This window comes from Meleagris gallopavo, chromosome Z, assembly GCF_905368555.1.
Source record: "Meleagris gallopavo chromosome Z, MGAL_WU_HG_1.1, whole genome shotgun sequence".
Classification (NCBI taxonomy): domain Eukaryota; kingdom Metazoa; phylum Chordata; class Aves; order Galliformes; family Phasianidae; genus Meleagris; species Meleagris gallopavo.
Genome location: NC_139435.1, coordinates 33,926,469 through 33,952,424, shown reverse-complemented (window position 1 = coordinate 33,952,424; position 25,956 = coordinate 33,926,469). Strand labels below are relative to the sequence as shown.

The following is a 25,956-nucleotide window of genomic DNA, read 5'->3' as shown; positions in this document are numbered from 1 at the left end:
CTAAGCATTTATTTAAAGCAGCTTTTTACTGTCCCTGCAGTAAAATAGAACATGGGTGGGCAAAATCTTTCCCCCATTGAGGAAACTGTATAGCCTTTTTAAGACTTAATATTCTGTTCTCCTTTACAAGAGTGGCATTTTATTTATCCTCCTGCGCAGGCAGAACCCATCCAGTTTCTTCCTTCACCTCTGAAATTTTATGGGGGCTTTCAGACAGGCTTGCCTGAATGCCATTGACCTCTGTGGCCTATGTTATTGACCACAACACAGAATCTTCAATGCACAAAATATATGTCTTTTTGTATCCCTGAAAGTGGGGAAAATGACTCTTAGAATGAACAGGACTACAATAAAGCCTGGAGCTAGTTTCCTAGTTTCTCTTGCATTAACGGGCTTTGCAGGAAGATAACATAAGGGATCAACATGCTCATAAAGTCGTGCTTTGAACTTCTTGATTAGGCAGTCATTGCTTTCTTAAAGATCTGTCTAAATATTAACACCATTTGTTGAGTTGCAACTTGCATATTACTACTTTTCAAGAACAATCCATATCATAAAACTATATTGTAGGCAGCAGTAGCATGCAGATCACCAAAAAAGCCATTTACAAGGTAAGATTTGCTGTGGAGATTTTTTAAAACAAGTCTGAAACAGATGGAGCCATACACGTGTTACTGCTTTTTCAGTACCATTATACAAAATGTTACCAGCCAACTTTCATCTTTGCTTTCTTACAGATTCGTGCTCATCCTTCAGGTGCCCTATCAGGTGTCTTCAAAAAGGGACATCTTTTCACTTTCATCTTTTATTTATGAAATAACTACAGCTGACAGTAAAGAACAACATGGATGGATCAGTGACGTATATGCTGGATGTTCTAAGTAATTGGCAGAAAAGAATGGAGAAAGTTAGCCATAAGTATTTCATTCCTAAATTTTGCTGGGGAAAACATCTTTCAAGAATTTATTTGTTAACATAACAGAAAACTGGCAAGATTCTGTGCCTTAATGTCAAAGCGAACCTAATAATCATTTAAAAGTGCATAAAAAAAAAAAGGAAAAAAAATAATGAATATAAAATTGAAATATACATATGTTACTCTTGTTAACATTGACTATGCTTATTTGGACAGAGATATGTGTCTGTACGTATTTCTGTGTGTATGCCTATAAATGATTTTCCATTTTTATTTAAATTCAAAATCGCCCTTAGATCTCTGGTTGCCACACATCTCAGAAGTGGGGGGAGAGAGTCAGACTCTGTCTTTCAGTATTTTTAGAGACCTCTGTGTTTATGTACAGACAAAGGAAGCTTCCTTCTCTCTTTGTTCCTAAAACATAAACACTCACGGAATGATAGCTGATGCACAGTAAAATCACTACTTTAAAAAAAAAAAACAACAACCAAACAAGTTTTGTTTATAGACCATGGTTTTTCAACTACTATCAAAGTCAAATTGATAGCAAAACCAGGGAAAACTTAGAAGCAGGTATGTATTTTTGTTCTTTTTTATAATTACAAATTTTAAATCATTATTAGTACCCATATCAACAATAAGGAATACCTGTTTTTCAGTCCCAGTTGCATAAACAGTGAGACATGCAGTAACTGGCAATGTCAGACACAATGGGTGCAGTATGTTACCTCTTCTTTTGTAACTTCTATCCCATAGTTTCAGGTTCATGGCTGTAATTTCATCAAGGGATTATTTGGCTGCCAGCAACATTTTTTCTACCCCTTCTCTTTCCTGAAGAAACCATTGCTCATTAGACATTTTAATAGCTGTCTCTGCAGCCACTCTGCCTGCTCCCCACTTTAGCTCAGGGATCACGCATCCCCAGTGAGAGCCCATTTTACACGTGTCTCTGTTAGCCCTGACGCTTTCCCCGCAGACATCTGAAGATTGTTATTTGAAGTTGTTCTGGCAGAAGAGTCTGGTGACCCCAAAGCACTTGGATGGCTCACAACAGAAGATATTCACAAGAGCTCGTAAGCTAACAGGAGTTTTTTACCATTCCTTCAACAGAGATAAGGGCAGAGTCACACACTGACTTGAGACATATACTAATTCAAGTGAAGCACTGCCCTAAGTGAATAACAAGTGTGGTCCTTAACTTGATTGCGGCTGCTATAATTAGCAAAACCGCTAGCCCCTGCACTTTTGTCTAGCCTGGGCTGCATACCCCTGTGTGGCCCAGGCCTGCTTTATGAGCCTTTCCAAGGCAGCAGTCTGTAATCAGTGTGCCTGTGTGTGAGAAGATAGCGTGTCAGTGTTAACAGCAGCTGAGGCACCAGCTATTTCAGTGACAGCCATGTTAGAGGCAGAGCCCTCTGTCCTGCTCTGTTCTCATGTGGCAAATATGCCACTGGAGCACCTTAGCTGGCATTAACAGCACAGCTTCTTATTCTGCCTTCTTTTGTTAAGAATAGCCTGCACAGGTGCTGACTGTGGTGGAACCAGCAGGCAGCAGTGACATGAGAATCCTCTGTTTCTGCTTGTCTTCACTGTGCTTTACTGTGGATGTGCTTCCTACCAGGGTGCACTGAGAAATGTGTCTGATAGATGTACATGCCCTTTGTTTCTAATATCCTGCTTCTATTCTGTCAAGGTCAAGATCAATAGACATGTCTTGCACTGGGAGAGGACTTCAAATCTGCATAGCCCCAGTGCAGTCTGTGTTATTCAGACACCAGAGTTCACCTGTCCTTTACCGCTACATATCTCGTCTCTGTGAAAACAACAGCACTAGCTCATCTGTAGGGCCAAGTCCTTGGCTTATCGTGGAATTCATGTCTTAATCTTCAGCTAGAAACTGCCATTCACAAACCCGTAGATATGTTATTTGTGACTTAGCCGTGTAGAATCATATTTCTGGAAGCCCCAGAAGATGGAAATGAAGATATCTATTATACAAAAGTGCTTAGAGGAAGACAGCATGGGAAGGGAGGAGAGTTTTGGAATGCTTATGGTAAACTTTCTTTAATGTCTTATCCTGGTTTATCTTTTGCCAGGTGCTGAGTGAAAGGCTCTGAACTAAATTACCTTTTAAGTCAGTACGGATGTACATTTGTTTGGCTATAGATTCTCAGACAACATAAATGCTGCTTCCCTTCCTTCCTCTTCCCTTCTCAAATGTTCTGAGTCTTCTCTAAACACAGGATAAGATGTGGGGCAGGGGAGTCACACAGCACAATTGCTCTGATACCTAGGCTAGTCTGACATTCCTTTTATCCAGAGCTTGAGATCCAGCAGCCTCTTAACCTTTTAAGTTCAAACTGGAGAAGTATATGCCTTGCCTGTACTGATATTTTTATGCAGAGCAGTCCAATTTTGTGTAAGATATTTGCTTCTTTGAGAGTCAGCTTTCAACATTGATTTCAACTGAGTTAAACATGCAAAAGATATTACCCCCAAAACATTTAACTTATCAACTGTATTAAGTGCCATTGTACAGATAATTTAATGAGGGCTAGAGTTACCTCATCTTGCAAGCTTGACTGTCTATGTGTGTATTATTGTTGGATAAACCTTATGTCGTTATTACTTTATTAATAATTCCACAATTCTATGTGATAAAGTCAAATGCATTTTGGAGTTTTGAATTTTGTTCCCAGGCATAAGGGATTAACTTGTAGTTTCAGAAAAGATCTGTTTCAATTTCCCGATTTTTGACTGTATCCACAGAGCTTGCAAAGCAGATTTTTCTGTTGCCAGGCCAGCAGCTGATCACAGATGATACAAACTCCATAAAAAGTACCACCTTCTGGTACTCTCTACACTTTCTCTTCTCCTTGGGCTGTACTAGGCTCACAGAAATTTGGTAGCATTGTCTCCCTCAAATAAACCTGCTTCACCAAGGGAATTCAGTGGAAAAGCTGTGAGCCAAAGATATGCAGGAAGTGATATCACTTTTTCATTTATACCTCTGTTCTCTATATTACCATATTTATTTGGTAAAGAAAGTTGTTCTTCCTCCCATCTTTTTACCTCTAGTTGTTTTCTAAGTTACACTGAGTCTGCTGCAAGCTGAAAATACTGAAAAATTATTACTATCACCATGAATTTGTTAGTAGTTGAAAATATGACCCTAAGTATTACACATGCTATCCTTGACCTTGCACATGGCTTTAAGGTAGTTTTAATATCTGTCTCATCTCCCCACATTACTTCAGTGAACTAGGTTTTTCTAGAAAGTACCATGACTTTTTTGAAGCAGTGTTCTGATTTTTCTATTTTATATATTTTTTTCCAATGTTATTCACATTTCAAATCTCTTCCACACTGCCTTGCATCTTGTAGCTGAGCAAGTCATGCCTGCTCCCTCAGTTCTTTGCTGCTTTGCTTTAGCTACACTCCAATATTAACTCTCCATGAGCTCAAATATCTTCCTTCTGAGTGGTAACTCCTGGTGAAATGTTTTGAATAAACTTGCAGCTATTTGTTCTGTAAAACTTAAATGAGAAAGCTAATATTTTCTAGTATCAAATGTTTCTCAAGGGACAGTAGAAGAGGGAAGATTCTGCTGTTTGCATGTTATTGTAACAGCCTTCCTTAAAGTCCCCAACTTTGCATATATGACTGTAGGAATTAGATGTTTTCCTTGCAGCTAGGAACTGGCCAAGACTGGCAAATTGCCCCCAGAATTATGTAGTACAGCGTTTATGTCTTGACTTAATACTAAGCAGGTTTCTGAAGCAAAAAGTAAAATGTACAAAGCGCTTCTCTTAGGTTTCAGTCGACGGAAATAACTGTTCTCCCTACATCACTGAAGTCTGACTTTTATTTATTTTTACAACAGAGCAGTAGCTGATTCATCTTTTATTAAGTAAAAAGAAGTAAAAGAGTAAATATAAATGAAACTACCCCAGTAGTTTTGAGTTTCATGGTGCAATTTTGCTGGGTGCCTTGATCCTTGCCAAGAAGGAAAAGGACCATCTTTGGAAATATCCGCTACTCACAGGGAAATGGTTTCAATTCAGGCACAGAAAAACTCAGAACAGTGGTGTTCAATATAAAGACAAAAATTTGCCTTAACTAGAAATAAGATTTGGACCACTGTGTAAAACAAATAAGTAACCCCCATGCTTCACCATCTGTAATAATTTTCTGTCAGATGCGGTGGGTCTATGCATATCAAACAGTTTTGTAGCTGTGATAGCCTGCTACACCTCAAGCTACAATGGAGGCTTGAAACACAAAGATGGGATCCACCCAAGAGTACTGAGGAGGCTTGCAGAAGTTCTCACCAAGACACTTTCCTTCATTTATCAGCAGTCCTTGTCAACTGAGGAGGACCCAGACAACTGAAGACATGCCAATGTGATGCCCATCTACAGTAATGGCTGGAAGAGGGATCTGGAAAATTACAGGCCATACCAGGGAATACCATGGAGTAGATCGTCTTGAGCACAACCAGCATGTGCAGAACAACCAGGGCATCAGGTCCAGCCAGCACGAGTTCAAGAAAGGCAGTTCTGCCTAAGCAGCCTGATCTCCTTTTATGACCAGGTAACCTGTCTGGTGGATCAGGGAAAGGCTGCCTATGTATTCTGTGAAGACTTCAGCTAGGTCTTTGACACAGTCTCTGAGAGTATTCTCCCAGAGAAGCTGGCAGCCCGTGGCTTGGACAAGAGTAGTCTTCTCTGGATAAAAAACTTGTTAGATGCCTGGGTGCGAAAAATGGTGGTGAATGAAGTTAAATCCAGCTGAAGACTGGTCATGTGGTGTTCCCCAGGGATCAGTAGTGGGGCCTGTCCTGTTTAATATCCCTATTGGTGATCTGGATGAAGGGATTGAGTGCATTCAGTAAGTCTGTGGGCAATATCAAACTGGGAAGAAGTGTTGGTCTGCCTGAGGGTAGGAAGGCCCTACAGAGGGATCTGGACATGCTGGATTTCTGAGGTGAGGCCAAGCGTATGAGCTTTAACAAGACCAAGTGCTGGGTTCTGTACTTTGTTTACAACAGCCCCATGCATTGCTACAGGCCTGAGGCAGAGTGGCTGGAAAGCAGCATGGAGGAAAGGATCTGAGGGTGTTAGCTGACAGCCAGCTGAACATGAGCCAGCAGAGTGCCCAAGTGGCCAAGAAGGCCAAGATGGGTCTGGCTTGTGCCATAAATAGCATAGCCATTGTAAGGAAGTGATCAGCCTTTAAGCAGTGCTGGTGAGGCTGCACCTTGAGTTCTGTGTTCTGGCCTGGATTGATCCCAACTCAAAAAAAAAAAAAAAAAAAAAAAAAAAAAAAAAAGTAGAACTAAGAGCATTGCAAAGTTTATCCTAGCTATGATGGTTTCTACACATGGAAAATACTTTGCTAAAGCACTTCTCTCTGTAAAGTATATAAGGAGACGAAAGCAGAAAAAAATTCAGAGAAATCTGTAATCTCATCTATGGCTGGAAAGGAGCTTATTAAATGTCTCTTTCAACAATGCAATAGAGAAAGCATCAGATGGAAGTATGAAATAATGGCTTCAAAGTGAACAGAATGCAATCAATTGAATTCCTTGCCTCAGATTGCAATGGACATTAAAATTTATTCATGATAAGGAAGAGAAACTAAAGCATAGAGAACTGAAATGCCAATATGCCCCAACAACTTCAGAGGTCTATAAGCTCCAAATCTGTGAAACATTAGTGAGCAATCTGAGAAAGTAGCACAACATGCTTGCTTTTTAAATTCTTCTTGAGTCGTATGCCATTGGTTACGCTTGCAAACAGAAATTCAGATAGACCTTTGATCTGATGTGAAAAGCCATTCTTATGGTCTCCATATGCTGATAAAACATCTGGCTAGTTGGGTATCTTTAGGAAGTTGAGAGAAATCTGGCTAATATATTGTTTTTATTACCGAGGCTACTAGGCTTTACATACAAACCAGTGGACTGTCTTTGGTGCAGCCTGTTGCAAGGCAGTACACCTCCTGCAATCTGAGTAGAAGTGCTTCAGTAGAGGGACGGCTTTGTGCATACACAGTGCTGTGGGATCTGTACGCTCTAAGCTCATCACTGTTTTTCACTGTTTGCTGGGCCAAGTAAGCAGTCACAAAGAAAGACTGAAGCCACTGATAAAATACAGTACTGTACTTGCATTAAAAGTGCACATGGCTTCCAGGTTGTAATTCAGTGCCAAATAACTGAATTTTTCCAAAATCTGGTTGACTCTTGTGAAATTTTAAAGGTCTGTTATATTTTATGTGAATAAGCACATTAAAAACAAAGAAAAATAGGGAAAAAAAAGCAAAAACAAAAAGCCCCAATCAGCAGCTGCACAAACTGTACACACACACACACACACACACACACACACAAATTTTGGAGAAACAAACTTATAAGTATATGAGCCCCATTATCTTCTGAGTACAAATATATATTCCCTAGTGCTCCCTACTTCAGGGCTTTCCCAGTTGTTCCCACAGGGTGGTAGTAAAACACTGGATATCTGCCACATCCCGCTATTGCCGAGACAATGTGTGACTGCCCAGGGAAAGGAGAAAACCTGGGATTTGTAAATTGTAATGGTTGACAGAATGACAGAAGGGTTGGGAGGAACCTCTGGAGGTCATCTAGTCCAACATAAGTTCCCCAGAATTGGTAACACCCTGAATCCACTAATCTCCCTAACAGCTGAAGGACCCTGCTGTCTGCAGGTGCTATTCTCTCTGTACCCAGAGAGATCCCTGTGATGGACACTCTCTGGACACATCTGCAGCCTTCTCCAACAAAGTGAAGATAGAAAATGGGCAGCACAGAAGGGATTTACGGATTGGCACTGCCTCTGTCCCCATAACCTACCCCAGAGCATGCATACCCACCAAGTGGAAGGAACAGTGGGAAGAAAAGACCCTCTGGTCATGCTGAGGACTAAACAAACTGCCATCCTCCAGCTAAAGGAGACAGACACATCCAGCACTGTGTGCATGTATGGAAACTGTGCAGCATTTGAAACCAATGTTTGACAGAGGAGCATACTCTCATTGCCTTTATCATTAAAGGGTTAGATGAAATATAATGTCAGATACATAATAATTACTCAAATAGAGTTTTACTCTAACTCGTTATGCCTTTTAGGCCTGAAAACAGGGATATGAACAAAAGATGCCCTGAAGTTGAGAAGCTGAGAAGCTCATTGCATAGATCTAGCTCAGGCCGTTACAAAGATTATTCAACTCGTATTTGACATAGTGTGATCTTCTCAGCAACATTAAACAAAGCCTTAAGATCTAAAGATGCATAAAATATAGTTTTATTTCATTCTCTCTCACCTTGTTCCCAAATTTTCATCCTCCTGGTTTTTTCAGATCTCCCTAGGAATGTAAGCTGTTGTACTATGTGAAGAAATGGATTATTCAACAGGAACTGGAGTGTGTGTTGAGTGCTTGTAAAAATACATTCACACAAGCACAAATGAGCCAAGCCAAACAGCACATCAACAGCAAAACCACCTCACTCTCTGAAAGTTACCTTGCATCCAAAGCTAGAAGTAGGCAGCAAATAGATCCACAGTCAGAAAACACAGCCAATGTGTTGAGTCAGCATTTAATTTTAAACTATATTTTTGCTTGAGACATAAAGTACTTCCAATGTTTCTAGGGAATACACCATGCAGTTTGTGTCTGAAATTTTGCAGTCTCAGATGTAGACTTGTCTCTGCCCCTCTCCCTATGGGGTAACTGAGTGCTGGTGGCAGGTTTTGTTGCTAGCCCAGTTGCTTCCTGAACTGCAGTTGATAAATAAAAAGAAACACTTCTAAATAACAATGTTCATTAACTCAGTTGAGCTCAGAGCCAACTTTGTTCTTTTCCCAACTTTTCCTAAGGCAACTTAGTGTTACAGCTAAGTTAACCAAGGTGCATGTTTTCTAGCGGGCACTTTGCATCAGCACAAGTCTGGGCATTACCCTAAGTGGGAGTACAAGATCAAAGCTGAATGAGACTGAAGGATAACATAAGGAGGAACAACATTTAAGTGCCAGGATGTTCTGCAGGTCAAAGTGAGCTGGACCAGATGTTAGCGATTAAACTTGTAAAGAAGAAGCTGGTTCTAGATCAAGAGCACTCTCCTCCCCATATGCTCAGGCTGTTATTTATATCCCTGGGATGAAATGGTTTGTCCCAGCGTGGTAACTGACACTTCCAGATCAACAGTACAGATTGAATCGCTGCAGCCTGCAGGTAGCACAGGGCCTCTACTGGCTGAGAGGACAGAGCACGTCCTTGCTACGCCTCAGGAACTGCAAACCCATCTGGCACTGTTTAGCTGAAGCTTTACAGAAAAGAATCTGCCGTCTGGCTTCTGGAGTTTTGAAACAAAATGGAGGAGATACTTGGGACAACTTTGTCCAGCGTCTTCCACTTTTTATCCTTTCACTGGATAAAGAGTAGTTTTCACCCTGCTTGGTGTGGTAGGAGTGGGGCATATCCTGTGCTTCATCCAGAAAAAGAAACAAGTGGGTACACCACAGAAGGGTCCATATCATTGTGGCTGATGTAAAGAGCAGGTAGGAACCTATTTTGCTTCTATCAAAGGAAGCAGTGAAAGAGGAGACAAAAAAACTGATGCTTCACTCAGCAGTTTTTTTCCACACTATTGAGCACACTTCAGTTGGGTGTTTTTAATGGGTATCAGGGGACGCTGCATAAGCTCACAGAATAGTAATCCCGTGAGGCCTTAAATAGGAAGGAACAAAAAGCACCACTGGTTAAGTCCTAGAGCACCAGGGGAATCTGGGAGAGAGTTCTAGAGAAATGCTGCTGTGAGCTCTTCCTTCAGCTGCTGCCTCAGACAGCTGCTAGGCTCTATGAACCTCTCTGCCTTTGTGCTGTAATGGTTGAAGCTTAAAAGTGCAGCACAAGTCTGCACAAGTCAAAGAATGGTGCTTCATCAGGCAAACCTAGGGTGCTGAATAAGATATAGGAGATGGAGTCTGTGTAGCATTCATAATAGTTTAAAAGCCCAGATGCAGTGCATGCCACCTGCAATGTCTCTGCAGCATTATTTATTAACAATGATCATAAAAAAGTAATTTGCAATATTTAAAGCATTATGTTGCCTGCTCGTGAGGGAGAACTCAGCCCTCTGATTTCAGTTGCTCAGCACTGCAAAATAGTTTTCCTGCCAGTGATCTACTGGAAAACTTAGGAGAGACACAGGCGATAAACATCACCCTTACACCTGCAAATATTTTTCTCATTTATATTTCTTCAAACAGCTTGTGTTTCAATGCACATGTGTACAAGTCACTTTTCTGAAAGTGACCTGGGGAGAAAAACTTCATGAAGACAATGCATTTTTCACCATCAATTCAACATTGGAATTTTGGAAGTTACTTTAAAACTGCTCCATAGCAGTCACATTGTTTAAGACCATCCCCTTGTACTGAGCCTGTTCTACCTGTGTCTTGCACAGTGTAGGGCTGGCTATCTTGAAAATGTTGTATATGTGTGTGCTGTTTCCAGTAGAGGCTTCAAGAGCTGTGCTAGTCTGATGCTGTTCTTCAGAGGGCATTGACATGAAACCATTCTGTACTGAACAGATAGCTCCCAGGGGATTCAGAACCTCAGAGCAGTTGTGGGTTGTAAAGTGTTACAAGTTTGCTTTTACTAACTGTCTCATCTACAGATAAAATGTCCTCCTGCAGCTCCCTGTGAGGTTTAGGACAGCAGAGCTTCTTCTTCTCTTGTCCTGATGTTCAGATGTGAGCAGCAGAAATGCTAGCCCTGGCCTTGCTAAGAGTGCTCTTAGATCTGCTCTTAGTGCAGATGTGCCTCTCATGTGAGAGGCATCAGAGCTATTACTACTTCCATGCACTGCATGAATTAACATTACATTTTAGCAGAGCCTCTTGGGATAGAAAGAGAATACTTATAAAAAGGAAAATGATTTTCATTACTTACACGCAGACAGAGTCCTCATCAGGCTGGCGGTACCTTCTTCATCCATTGCCTTCTGCATCCTTCACTTTGCTTCTTGTTTGTACTGCTAGAAGTTTGTTCAGTCAATTCTGCTGAGCCAGCCTGAAGCAGGGAGGCAAAGACTGGTGCTGAGGAGTCAAAAAATGATCTGATTCATTTCTTGATTCTCTAGATGAGATGATAACAGCCTGAGAAAAGATCAGCTGGAAGCAACAACTAGTGACAATGCCTATGCTATTTTCATTTGGTATCAATATGGTACAGAAACCAGGCAAACCATACAGCAACCTCTGGTCCCTCAGAGCAGAAATGAGAGCTAGACTAACCCAGTTTCAGCGTTATTCCTCTTCTTGCACCCGGGGTAAAAAAAAAGTATGAGCAGAGCTATCATCGATTGACTAATTAGTTGCAGTTTTAATCAAACACTGAGGAAACAGATGACGATGTATGAGCTTTGAGAGCTTTCATCAGAAAAGTTCCCCACAAAGAACTGGTTGACATAAAAGGAGATGAATTCCAAGCTGCCGTGCTAACTGCCTCCCAGGACTCACTCATGCTCTTAAGTGTCCCACATTTCTCCATTACCTTAGCTGTGAAAGTACAAGATGCCACTTTTATGAGAAAGCAAGCAGTTACATAGACAGCTGTGGGAAGCAAATCATTGCTTCTCCCTCTCTCTTCTGCTTTTTCCCAGAGGATATTCTAAGAAAGTAGACCAGCCCCAATTTTAGCTCAATCTTAAATTATTGAACATACACTATGCCAGGCCATTAACAAACAGAAAAGATGGTGAAGAAAAGGACTTGCACATATAAGATAACAGGATAGCTATTCAGTTTTTAGAGAAGTTTTTTTTGAAAAAGATTTTCTTTTTTTTTTTTAATTTTTTTTTTTTTTCAGGTGGAAAGCAGTTTGCTGTTTTAAGAATAAGAGCTTTTTCATCCTGTCAGCATCCATTTCTGAGTAGAGAAATAGCATACATCATGAAAGTAAATTTCCTTTTTATAAGCTTTCTCTCTTTATCCTAAGAGGCTCTTCTAGAATGTAATGTTAATTCATGCAGCGCATGGAAATGCTAATAGCACTGCAGATCCAAGGTGTGACTGCTGCTAGCAAAAGAATCTGCCTCATTTAGAAAGCAGTAGAGTTACAACAGTAGGTACTCAGTAACTAAAACCTCCATGACTCTGATGCCAATGGTCTGCAAAACACTCAGTAAATGTACATCTACATAAATTGCAATAACATCTTCATGTGCAGCATTGCTTGCAATATTACTGAACTTATGATCTTCAGCTGTATTGCTGTAAATGAAGGGAAAATAGGCCACAAACTAGAGAATGCTAACAATTTCACAGGTCAGTATGGCACCACAGCACTGGCAGTGCTGCAGCAGCATTTGATCTGCCCTACCTCCTGCCCATCCCATATGCGTGGAGCAAAAGGCAGTGAAAAGAGCAATGAAATCATGGAGCGGTTCCTTCAAAAGCATTCAAAATTCAGCCTGGCCACCCAGACAACTAACCTGCAGCAACTTCCAGAGCACTTCTAGAAACACTGTGTTGTGTCTGTGCTGAGCTATGCATGAGAGAGGATGAATGAATTATACAGGCCTCTTTGAATGAACTTGTGCAATCAGCAACAAGGAGTTATACAACCTCCTATTCTTGATGGTGAGTGAAGTGCTTTCTTCACTTTCTTGTCTTTATTCAGTGTAGTTCAGGTGGGGACAGTGCCGTTCATGAGAACATTGACAATCTTCCTTAAACAAACAGACATAAAACCTGGTGATTTTTCCTGTGACTTTTTAAAATTTCCCAGAAGGATTTCCCAACTCCTATGTCTTGTTTCAAGCTTGGCTAAGTCAGCTTTTACACAAAAGATCTAAACAGGCAAAGGAAAACTTCGAAAATGATAGCCTCATTGCTGGTGGTAAGGACAGGATATTTTTCATTTGCATCAAGAAGCTCTGAATAGATTGAAAGAGAATTCAGATCTTCTCCTGAGGTTCCTGCTAAGCTCTGGGAGGAGAGAGGGAAGACACCATTCCCAGAGATTACAATGGAAACAGGGTTATCTCTGATCCAAGAAAAGTAGCTACAGAAGTTCCTGTTCACACCCCAAACAGCAATAATTACGTGCTCCTCATTAGAAGATTACCTGCAGCAAAGCATGCTAGTCTGTATCTGTGTATTCTTTTTCCATATAAATACCTCTCTTTATGTATATTTTAACTGTTACCTCAGTGACAAGAGAAAATATCAACATTAAAAGGTTCCAGGCACTACTTACATTTTTCCTATACAAAACCTCTGTGCCAGCCACTGCCATTTTCCGCCTCATATAGCAGAATACCCTGTTAAACTTGCTGCAACTCTTCTGCCATTTTCTAAATCGAGCTGGCAAGAAAGAAGCTTTTGTTGTTTATTTCCACTGCAATTTAAAGAATTCACTGGTGATATTTCCACTGCTCGTGTCTTGTTGCAGATGGATTTCAGCAACTGAGCAGAGCCTGATGGTGTAGCACATGTGGGTTTTAGAGCAGTCTGTTTGTATTTCATATCTCAGAAGACACAGCTTTCTTCTTATGGTTGTGTGTTAGAAAGAAAGAGCCACCAAGCATATATAACAACAGAAATATCATCATTGAGATCAGGTTGTCCTGATTCAAAAAGTGAAGGATGATCTCAGGCCCTGGGTCTTGTTTCTATCATAATATCTTCATTTCCTTTTGATACTTATCTCACAAACAGGACAACTATTATTGTAATAACATAACTGGCTCAATAAGATCATAACTTCAGAGGAAGTTTACCAGAACAAGTAAGAATCTGGTAGGAGATCACAGGTAGGAGCTTCACTGCTTGTTCTTCGTATTTCTAGGACACTCTAGAAGGACAAGAAAAAGCTGTGTGATGCTTTGCCTTCCCATCATTTCCCTACAGTCATTGACCCAGATAATCCCAATCTACGAAGTCTTCCTGCCCATTGCACTGCTGATAGCATATAGTCAGCAGAGCCACTTGCAATAGCAAGAGTTCATGAGTGTAGAGCCCAGGGCTTGCACCTCACATCTGAGAGAGAGGGATCCCACCCACTGCCAAGGCAGGCAGAGGAGAGAGTACCCACGGCACTGCTCAACATGAAAAAAAACAGTTGTGTGTGAAGAAGAAATATTATTCTGAAAAGGATACCTGGAATGATAAGTAAAGCATATAGATTTCTGGGCTTCCACAAGATTCAGAGAAGAACCAGAAGATTTGGATTCCTACTATAACTATAACTCAGCCCCCCATTCACAGCAAGCATACTGATGCTGGGACAGCTCCTAGCAATCCAGGAGAAGATCACTACATGAAATCTCAAGGCAGTGGCTTCAATCTGTTGAGCAAGAGGTCAAACAAGGATGTGAGAGGACAGGTCAATGAGAAGATTAAACAGCATCTGCCTTTGGTGTCTTCAGAAGCAGGAGGATGAGAAAACGTTTGTACTATGCCATGAAGAAAATGGGAAACAATGTTCTGTTCACAGCTACCACAGTAAACTTTGTTTCAGGGCACCTTTGTAACCCTTTGTTCTCTGTCTCTTGCTTTGTAGGAAATAATATAATTCTCAAAGTTGCAATCACTGTTAACACTGGCTAATAAATTTTTATGACTATGTGAAGAGACAACTTTAGCACAATAAGTGAAAGGGTCTGCTTAGTGAAGCAGCAACACTGAAGGACTTGAACACAGAAAAAGTCCAATAATTTTTTACATTGAAGCCTCTAGGAAAGGGCTTGGGACCTTACTGAACAAATGAACACATAGAAACGTCTTTGAGAGTAGCAGAGAACTGCAAGGAAAGGAACAGGGATCTGCCAGCCAATTAATCTATGCTTTTGCTTTTGGGAATAAAATTAGAATTGCCAAAATTCAAGATAAGATTGAAGTTTCGAAGCAAATTAAATTTAGATTTACCCATGCTACCTGCAAAAAAAAAGCTGAATCTACATATTTACAAAAATAAAATGAGTATTCTAACTGGATGTGTGACAAAGATGATGACATGAACATGGATAAAGAGGAGTGGCTATAGGAATGACAGTATGGAAGGGGAAACCACAGCTCAAGTAGCAGAAGATTTAATAAACTTGAAGTTGATACTGTGTGCCTAGAAAGTGGTGTGAATAGTGTTTGTAGGAAAGAAAAGCAAAAAGCCAATCCAGCCATTAGGCTGAAGTTACATGATTAAGGTTATATTTGCACAGTAACAGACCATCCAGCAGTGGAAAGCTGAACTGGAATGGAGGGACTGCACGATTCCCATATCTGTTGAATTTGACAGCATATGATATAGTGTCAGATTTACACTGACTGCAGGAAGACAGATAACACTTAAATAGATAACATTAGAATAGAGTCTGCCAAGCTCCATCCTTAAAAAAATAAATAAAATTGAACTCATAAAGAAATTTAATACCAATCTAGTGCTTTACAATATATGGAGTTTTTAACCCAGTATTTGACATGGAGAGGGAACCTTCCTGTAAATGATATGAGATTCCACACAATCTAGCCATGCAGTGACTGATGTCTATTGCTTTGTAGCACACACAGAATTTTTACTTTCTTCGTGTATTTGCCACTCAGAACGCATCATTAGAAGAGCTGGTTTGTGGCAATTTAAGTATACCTAATTACTTAGTCAGTCTGATCTCTATGAGGTCAAGGCTAATCTCTTCTAAAATCCAGACCTTCTGCTTTTGTTTAATATAGCCCTCTGAGATTAAAATGGGATTAGAGTTTATCTGATGGGGAAAGCAGCATCTTCAGATGAACTCTTACACTGTTCTTTTGCAAATACCACTAGGTGGAAATGGTGTCTTGCAGTGGCCCTATACGTCAGTATACATACAGCACTTGTTGACTTTTTGGCCCCCATGTGAAGTTTTGAAAATAGAGTTTATTATTTCCTGTAACTAGATCCAAATTTATACCTTACATATGAAATACATAGACAGAGATATTAAACCTCATTTTTTTCCTCATTCATCTCTATGCATTTTAAATTTACTACAGCAGTAAAATTTAAGTAAATTTAAGCAACTGGGAGTTGCCAAGCCATACATTTAATAAAGTGTTTAAAATTTCTTATGTTTTATTACTCAGCTTTACCGTTACTTTTTTTATCCTTTTTAAAACATTAGTCATTACTAATGTTTTAACCCAGGCCATTCTATGAGTCTATGATTATGCTGAACTGAGATGTTTTTAATTTATCTTGGTTCTACATCTAAGTTATAGATACTCCAGAACAAACATGTCTATGTGCTCCAAATGATATGCTTCAAATTTAATTTGTGATGAAGATAAGCAGAAGGATTGCCAAAAAAAAAAACCAAAAAAACAAAACAAAACAAAACAAAAAAAAAACACCCAAAAAACCCTAGCCATGATAATGGTAGTCTGCTACAGGTTTCTCTTCCCTGTACTTTGAATATAGCTGTTCTTCTCAGTATACTGCAGCTCAACACATTGTTTTTAAAGTCTAGGACTGTAATGCGAGGCTAGCAGTGGAAGTAAAGTGAACAAAGATATTTGATTAATGCATTCTCATTATCCAGATTCTATGAAATCCAAAAATAAGATGACTGTCGATGAGGATGATGTAAAATATCACCGGTAAAGTACACTAAAAAGCTCAATATGGAGGGAGTTCTGAAAGTGCTATTTTTGTACAGACAGACTGCTTGGCTGCTGTCCTGGATTTCAGCCTGCTCTAGGTGAGGCGATGCTGTGGCTGTAGCTAAAGTAATTAACAAGGTCAATCCTGCCAGCTCAGTATAAATCTGAAGTAACAGCACTAAGGTTCAGATCAAGAATAACTGAGAAGAAAAACAGGTATTTTATCCTAAGTTGCCAATTTCAGACCACACTGCAAGATGAATTCAGCATTTCTCTGCTCTGAAGTGATCCTTAGCCATTGCACCCCACTCATGCAGAGGTTATTTTTCAGGTGATATTATTTCCTAATAGTAGAGTTGGAATTCAGCAATCAAAGTTAGATCCTTACCTTCTTTCATAGTATCATTAAGGTTGGAAAAGACCTCTGCATCTAGTCCAACTGTCAAAACATCACCACCATGACCATTAAACCATGTTACTCACTGCCGCATTTACATGTTTCTTGAAAATCTCCAGGTACAGTGACTCCACCACTAGCTGGACAGCCTATTCAAATATCTCACCACTCTTTCTGAGAATAATTTTTTCCTAATATTCAAGCTGAATCTCCCCACGCTCATTTTAAGTCCATTACTTCTCACCCTGTCATTGCTTCCAGAGAGACTGACTTCTACCTTGCTGCAACCTCCTTTCAGATCATTGTAGAGGGTGATAAGGTCTTCCCTCACCCTCCTCTTCTACTGGCTGAACAATCCCAGCACCCTCAGCCTCTCCCCACAAAACCTGTGCTACAGACCCCTTCCCATGTTGTTCTTCTCCAGACATGCTCCAGGGCTTCAATATCTTTCTAGTATTGAGAGGCCCAAAACTTAGAGTTTGTCTTTGGCTCTGTTTGGATGTTGAAGCAAAAGCCAGCCCTCTTGAAACAAAAGTGTGCTGTCAAAGAGTTGACTGAGTTATTAAAAATCTTCAGAGAAAGCTGCAGAAGGTGCTTTTAGGAAGAGGGACAGTTACATTTTCTTAATCATATGAGGTCAGCTACCACATACTTTTGCTTGTGAAGATGATAAGTCCACTGAAAGTTTCAAACATCATACCAAATGAGAATGTGTGAGGATATCATATCAGTACATAGAATACAGAATTTTTTATCTACAAGATCATCAAATGTCATCTTAGCAGAGTATACTACTGTGTGAATACATGAGGATGAAAAAGCAATTATTGCCACTATCAACATGTTATAATAATTTGCCGTCATCTCCTAAGAAGTTACCTAGTATTCTCTCCTTGCATGACAGTATGGCTAAATTCTTTTTTAGGCTATAGTGCCTGTAAGTTTCAATTTGAAGGCTTGGTAGTGTCTCTTGTAATTATTCTGAAATATTATTATGGTGAATAATGTAGAAATCCGTTTTTCACAAAAGGTCACAAGAACCTGCAAAGTTACTTTGTTCACCATGTCATCACAGAAAAGAATTACTCAGATTACTCAAAAATATTCACTTATTTCATCAGGTTGGAATCACTCATCTACTATGGTTAGTGTAATAAGAGAAAATCTAGTTACTGAGTAGCAAACAACATTTTAGGCCATGGTGCCCAACTATGATCGTTTTGTAAAACATAATTTGCAGGCTACATAGCTAAGATACTCCAATTTCTGCCTGACTGTAATTTCACATAATAATACATTACCTTCAGTCCTAAATTGCTTAGTAGAATGATTGGTTCTCAATTCATCTTAATGGCTGAAAATGGAACTGTTAATTGTTAAGGTAATTTTCTTCCTAAACTTTCATATTATCCAATTCATGTCACAGCTTTTATGGGATTCTTGACAAATATTGTCATTTCTTTGTATTTTTTCCCTTCAAATTCATTTAATATCATGTATGATAGGAAAATCCAAGCTCATCTTCTTGTTGCCTGTGCTCCTCATGGAAAGAACATGTTTAATTTCCTAATCACAAGACCTGGAGAGCACATGAGCATTGGACCAGTATATGCTTGCAGGGAAAACACTTCTTAAAGGGACCAAAACAGCCATCAGCCTTATGATGAGGGGTTGAAGACATATTCTGTGTTGAACATACTCTCTGAAATTAATCCCTAAGTATTTTCATTTTTTCACTCATTCTATACTCTGCACAGAGCCATGCAGTTTTTTGTTCAGAAGATTAAAATAAACTTCCTTCTTTTTCTTAGTAAGCAAATATGGTCTTTCTTTTTTTCCTGGGTTGACATACAGTTGATACAGTTTCTAGAGTAAAAGGTCTCATCCACTGTCTCTGTGATTCTAATAAATAGATAGAAATACATCTTGTGTGTCAGAAAAAATGTGCAAAGCCGACAACAAAAATGCTTAAATCGAATCTCAGAAAAAATCTAGCCCTTTAAAGCACTTCAATTTTGTCGACTAGGAATTGATCTTCTAACACCTCAGAAACTGCTTTGCTAGAAAACAGTGTGCTACATGATATTGCATCAGTCTTTCTTGCCAGATACTACACAACTGATAATGCCTGACAGTGGGATACTGCATAATAGACATAAGTTGAGAGACTAACACAGAGGGTAGATTTTGTAATTGACGTATCTTAACAAAATCAATTCAGCTGGTTAGTGGAAAATGATATAAAATAATTACAGCAGCCAACTGAAAATGGTATTTGTTGTCAGATTTTAATAATAGTTGGCATTGTTAAATGATAAAATGGCATAGTGAAATTACGGCTTGCCACTACAGAGGTTTTTCGTGACAACAACTTGAAAATGTATTGTTAAAATAGGGGGTGAAATCTCTTGGTTACTGCAATTATGCAAATATGTGCAAAGCTGCATCCAAGAGGGAAAAAAAAGAGAGAAAAAAAAAAAAACACCAAAAAAACGTCAAAGCTGCTTGTAGTTTCCGGAAATGTAATATGCTTACATATTAAGAATCGCAGATTCATGGAATTATTAACGTTGGAATAGACCTGTAATATTATCTAGTCCAACTGCCAGCTCATCACTACCATGCCCGCTAAACCATGTCACTCAGGGCCACATCTCCATGTTTCTTGAACATCTGCAGGGATTCAACCACATCCCTAGGAAGGCTGTTCCAATGCCTAACCACTCTTTTAGAGAATGTATTTTTTCTAAAATTCATCTGAACCTTCCATTGTACAACTTGAGGCCACTACTTCCCATTTTATCAATAGTTACCTGGGAACATAGGCAACTCCATCTTGCTACAGCCTCGCTTCAAGGAATCGTAGAGAGCGATACAGTCTCCTGTGAGCCAGAGAACCGCAGAATCATGGAATCAAAAATCATTAAGTTTGGAAAAGACTTCTAAACTCACCATGTCCAATCTCTGACTAAACATCACCGTGCCCACTAAACTATATCACTCAGGGCCACATCTTCACATTTCTCGAAAACCTCCAGAGACAGTGACTTCACCACTTCCTTGGGTAGCCTGTTCCAATGCCTAACCACTCCTTCTGACAAGAAATTTATCCTAATGTTCAACCTGAATCTCCTTTGGCACAACTTAAGACCATTATCTCTTGTTCTATCACCAGTTACCTGGTAACACAGTCCCCTTTCCTATAATCTCCCTTCAGTGAGTTGTAGGGAATGATATGACCTTCTCTGAGCCTCCTCTTCTCCACAGAACCCCATTTCCTCATGGTCCTCAGGTCCTTTCCTCCATGCTGCTTTCCAGCCACTCTGCCTCAGGCCTGTAGCAATGCATGGGACTGTTGTAAACAAAGTGCAGGACCCAGCACTTGGTCTTGTTAAAGCTCATACGCTTGGCCTCACCTCAGAAATCCAGCATGTCCAGATCCCTCTGTAGGGCCTTCCTACCCTCAGGCAGACCAACACTTCTTCCCAGTTTGATATTGCCCACAGACTTACTGAATGCACTCAATCCCTTCATCCAGATCACCAATAGGGATATTAAACAGGACAGGCCCCACTACTGATCCCTGGGGAACACCACATGACCAGTCTTCAGCTGGATTTAACTTCATTCACCACCATTTTTCGCACCCAGGCATCTAACAAGTTTTTTATCCAGAGAAGACTACTCTTGTCCAAGCCACGGGCTGCCAGCTTCTCTGGGAGAATACTCTCAGAGACAGTGCCAAAGCCTTTAGAGTCTAGACTCTAGGTACACAGTCTTTCCCTGATCCACCAGACAGGTTACCTGGTCATAAAAGGAGATCAGGCTGCTTAGGCAGAACTGCCTTTCTTGAACTCGTGCTGGCTGGACCTGATGCCCTGGTTGTTCTGCACATGCTATGTGATTGCATTCAAGGTGATCTCCTCAGGATGGAAATGAACGGTGACTGAAGTCATGGATGGGTATGTTTGGAGGATGTCACACTGACTAACCGAAAGAATATCTGATACCTTTGCTCTCAGAAGAAGAAAAAGAGATGTGAAGAAAGTATTGTATGTGAGAGACCTAAATTCAGCTATATTTATCTCAAGATATATCAGGACGTTATCTGCTATAGGAAAATAAAACCACTACTTTCTGAAAGTTTAAGCAATAGTACAAGGTGCTTATAGATCAAACGAAAATGGTTATAAAGCTTAGTAAGTTGACTAACTACAGAAGTTTGGCAGTGCCTGTTATAAATTAGTAGGAGAGTAAAATATGCTTTGGAAAAATCAGGTATGATATCTGGAGCTGGTGCTGTAAAAAACTCGGGAAGTCTTGAGCAGGCCTGCTGCAGATGTTGAACTATTGCACGGAAGACACATTCATACATAGCTTTGGGACTCTCAGCGATCTGCAGTCTTTGATGTTTGAAAACACACAGCTTTCCCCAGGACTTCACAGCAGCAGGTTGAACTCTATGGGGAGAACCACATCCACATCCCACTCCATACTGTGGTCCACAGTGTCTTAGGTAGCACCCACAGACCACTTAGCTCCTCTGTGCCCACAAGTAGCACCTGGAAGCAGGGCTCCTCTCTGCCTCATGCTTCCCCTCCATAGGGCATGGGCTGCAGCAAAGCATGTCCATTTGTCGTCCCTTAGTTCCTCCCAGCTTCATCCAAGGCTTCCTCAGCACTAGATGTGCAGGACAGTCTAGAAGCTTACTTGGTCATTTGCTGATTCTACTCCCATTTGAGACTCATGGCGTCTGTGCTCTGCTAATACATTTGCTGGAGAGAAGAGAGGCTGTTTGGTATCAAACTGTGTTGATTTTTGTCCTGGTTTTAGCTGGGACAGAGCGGATTTTCTTCATAACGCCTGGTGTAAGGCTATGTTTTGGTTTCCCATAAGTGGAGGGACATTTAATCAGTCTTTTACACCAACTCCCCTCAGTGTTATAGTTTTTTCCACACAATGTCAAGTAGTATGCAACTATTTGGCCAGTTTAGATCTCTGTACAGCACTGCTCAGCAACAACTAAAACATCAGTGTGTTATCAATATTGCTTTCCTTCCTAATGCCAAAATACGCCATCAGATCACACTATTGCAAAAATCAGCTCAGTCCTATCTGAAACTAGGAAGTCTTACTATGAGAAATCATTACCTTCTGTCCATAATAAAGTTTCAGATAATAATCTTTAGAGATGGATGTAGCATACTTACATGAAGATAAATATAACATTTGCACTTATTTAATTTTGTTTTTTAAAATGTATTAATCAGGAGTTTAGGACAATTAATGGCAGAACAGGTCTCATACAAAAATAAAAATGAATAGCAACACTTCCAGTTTCTATTTGCTAGCCCATACAGGCTACTTTAGAGGAGATGTCTCCCTTCTACCGGCACTTGAAAACCAAATTCTTGATTTACTACATAAAAATCTATGCTGACCTAAGTGACTTTCAAGCCTCTATTTGTCCAACACAAGCTTACTCCCCACTTCTATCACTCCTGTCCAAAGCGTCACTTGAGTAAGACACAGCCTTTGCAAAGCAAAGGTCAGTCCCAAACCCTTTTGCTTTGATACATCTGAAACAACACAGGCAGAACCTTCCCAGCTTTTCTGACACCCTAAGTGGCAATAGCCATTAAGTACTCTGAGGAAGATTTTCAGACTCTGCAGGAAGTAATGCTGGTGGTCCAGCTGGAGGCAGCTGCAAAAAGTCAACATCTTTCAGGTCTGACACAGAGCAGAGAGTCTCATCATTAAAGATCACATATCTGGACTAGCCCCAGATCAAGTAATTGTGTTCCGTCTTCTTAAATTTTCCTTAATGTAATGAACATGTTACAGTGACTTTTAGAATATCTAACTGGCAAAGCATCTGAGCTTTTTGAATATTTAAGCCATCTTCCAAATTATCTACCATTTGTTTATTCCAATTTTAGCCTACACATTAAACTGTATCATAATAAGATGAATTTTAAAACAAAAATATGGGTAATTCCAGGTCCCTTTATTGTATTTTCTCTTGAATTTCAATTGTGGAAGTAATTTTTGCTGCTTTCCTCAAACTACTCCGTTGGAATGATTCATTTGTCTGATATTTTAAAAACTACTGCAGTGCACCAAAAGATTAGAATTATTCTAAGGAATACAAGTTTGTAAACTTAGGAAATTTGGCTAGGTCTTGGGATGAATATCCACAAAAGAGCTGTAATGAATACAGAAAAATTGGTCATGGTTGAATTATTTAGACAGTCTAGAATTAAGCCTTCCACTTTAAATAAATATTGGCTTGTCTTCAGAAAGCTTCTCAGAGTGTCCATTTACTCCAGTTCTAACTTTCCTTTCATGTTTTGATTCCAGATTCTCTTATCAGTTTGAAAGGTCTGTTTTTTTCAGTTGATGGGACTAATTTTGTAGTGCTGCTTTAAACCACTCTTTTGATCTGACTTTTTAATTCAATACAGCATGAGTCAATGTTGTGACCATTACCAAATGCAGAGCCTAATACGTTGTTTGTTCTTTAAAATGTTTTTGTTTCTGTTACATCCATAAAAAATTTTGAAACGCCAGTGGCAGGTGGGGTCTCTGTTCTTCTGGTCTCAGCATGTTTTTGCCTGTTGTATATGAACATCCAGCTTTAAGTTCACACATGCTGGACTATTAACCAAGTAGTGTTAGTTTGTACTGTGTATACAAGGACCAAATAGTGTGTAAGGGAATTAACATCTTTCCTTCCCCTTTCCTTTCCTTTTTTTTCCCTTTCCCTTCCCCTTCTCCTCAGACGTGTCTTGTGGTTGGTGACCCTGGCTATGGCAGGGAGATGAAACCAGATGATCTTTGAGGTCCTTTTCATACAGACGATTCTATGATTCTGTGTTCTATGATCTGGGAGCTAGCACTGACTTCAGTCTTAAGATGCTGTTTTACCATTTTATTTTACTTTTATTTCTATTTTGTTGTTGTTGCTTTTGTGATTTTTTATTTTTATTATTTTTTGCACACCAGCTACATGTCTAGTGGGTTAGTCAGTAGATTATCTCATAAATGCTCAGCATTTCACATCTTGCTATTCAAGGACAATGTTAAACTTAGATTTATTTCCCTGAAACATTCCACAAGGTCTGAGTTTACATGAAAATCAGATTACTGCAAAGATGCAGATAAATAGTCTGTAACTCATCAAGTGCAAGAAATATGAGAATGTTGAACATGCGGACAGAAGAAAAGAAAGGGAAATTACAGCATGATGCCATAGCAAAGAAGATAGTTTAATTTGTGAGAATGGTATGGCCAGTGGGAGACATTTGCCTCCAGCTCTGCCTTGATGATGATCTGGGCAAAAATAGATTGTGTAAGTAATCAGAGTTTTATAGCTTATATTAAGCTTGACCTTGTCCTGGTTCAGCTGCAACAGAGTTGATTCTCTTCATAGTGAGTGGTATGATGCTATGTTTTGGCTTTAGGAGAATAACAATGTTGATAAAAAAGCAATGCTTCAGTTGCTGTCTGAGCTGTGCAGCACAGAGCCAAGGGCATTTCAGTTTTTCAGCTTCTAGGACTGAGAAGGCACAAGGAGTGAGGAAAGGACAAAACCAGGGCAGCTGACTCCATTGACCAAAGGATATCCCATGCCAGATTCAACATTCTGAACAGTAAAACTGGAGAGAATTCACCTGGGAGGGAGATGCTGCTTGGACAGTGGCTGGGCTTAGGTCAGTGGGTGACGAGTAATTGCATTGTTCTGTATGTATCTATTACAATTACTATTATTTTTCTATTCTTTTTTTGTCTTACTAAATAGTTTTCACCTCAGCCCATGAGCTGAAAAAAACCCTTTGTTTTTTTCACAATTTTCTTCCTCATCCTTCTGGGAAGGCGCTGGGGTACTCCTATGTCCTTCAAAACAACAGGGAGCAGGAGATCTCAAGCTGAGGCTCCAAGCAGCAAGATTCATGAAACTACTGGGAAGTTGGCAGTGATACTGGGGCTCATCCACCAAACCAGCAAGCAATCCTAAGGCTGCTTGAATTGCCAGCTCACAGGGGTCATTTCTCATGAATGAGCCTGGTAGGCCACAGGTTATAATGAAATAAGCATTCCCTTTGACTCCATAGCTCCTTGCTGAAGTTAAATAATGGCACTAACATACATGGAATGTCATAGAAGAAAATTAGCATGTCTCAAAAGAAAGGAATCTGAAGGAGAGAGTCATATAGTCTCATTCCCTGCTCACTGGAAATTTCTATGAGTGTTTCAGTAAAAGCAATCACCTGGTCACTGTATATCTAGATAAGTGGATTTCAGGAAGGACGCAGTATATTTTCTGTCATGTCCCTAGATGCCATGTTGCAGTGGTTCTGCTCTGATATGGATGTCTCAGGCCTAGAAGTTGGACTTGATGACTCTTACACGTCCCTTTCAACTCAGGATATTCTATGATTCTATGAAGGCTGCCTCTTATGGAGACTAACATCCTCATTTATGATTGCCTACTCACTGTTTTGGATGTTATATAAAAAAAGAACTTTATTTAGTATTCTGTAAATACGGCACACAAAAAAGCCTTTGTCCTGGTGTATTTCTACATTTCTTTCATAATGTTCATTAGCAGTAACTTGGAACCAAGAATTTAGCCTCCTTACAGAAGGCTGTTACAGTGCTCGTTGTAACTAAGCAAAACACAGACAAAACCACTAGATTTCTCATGCTGCATATTAAAAAACAAAAATGAAGAAAAAAAAAACCTAAAGTAATCTGAAACCCCTCCAAGATTTACAAAATTATTTTTTTTGTAACAAAATATAAATTTGCATTACAACTGATCATGTCTCACACAGTAATCCTATCATGAGTGTTTCAAAAAGCAAGTGCTAACAAGTGGGATGTAACAACCCCACTGCAAGTTAAAAAGCTTTGAGATCATATTAAAACTATGCTTACAGTTATATAAATTACACCTTCTATGTCTTCTACAACTAAAT

At 39.8% G+C, this 25,956-nt stretch overlaps 1 long non-coding RNA gene across 3 annotated transcripts in view; it reads left to right on the top strand.

The window, feature by feature from the left end:
• The window catches only part of LOC146542197 (uncharacterized), a 35,541-nt gene extending 16,747 nt beyond the window's left edge, over nucleotides 1-18,794 (top strand). The window contains exons 5-6 of one of the 3 annotated variants that reach the window (XR_014880489.1): nucleotides 738-5,509; nucleotides 13,793-18,794. This is a non-coding gene — a long non-coding RNA (uncharacterized LOC146542197). Of the gene's footprint in view, nucleotides 1-737 lie in introns of all 3 variants that reach the window. The other 2 variants (XR_014880488.1, XR_014880487.1) reach the window with 2 other exon arrangements.
• The last annotated feature ends 7,162 nt before the right edge of the window (nucleotides 18,795-25,956 follow it).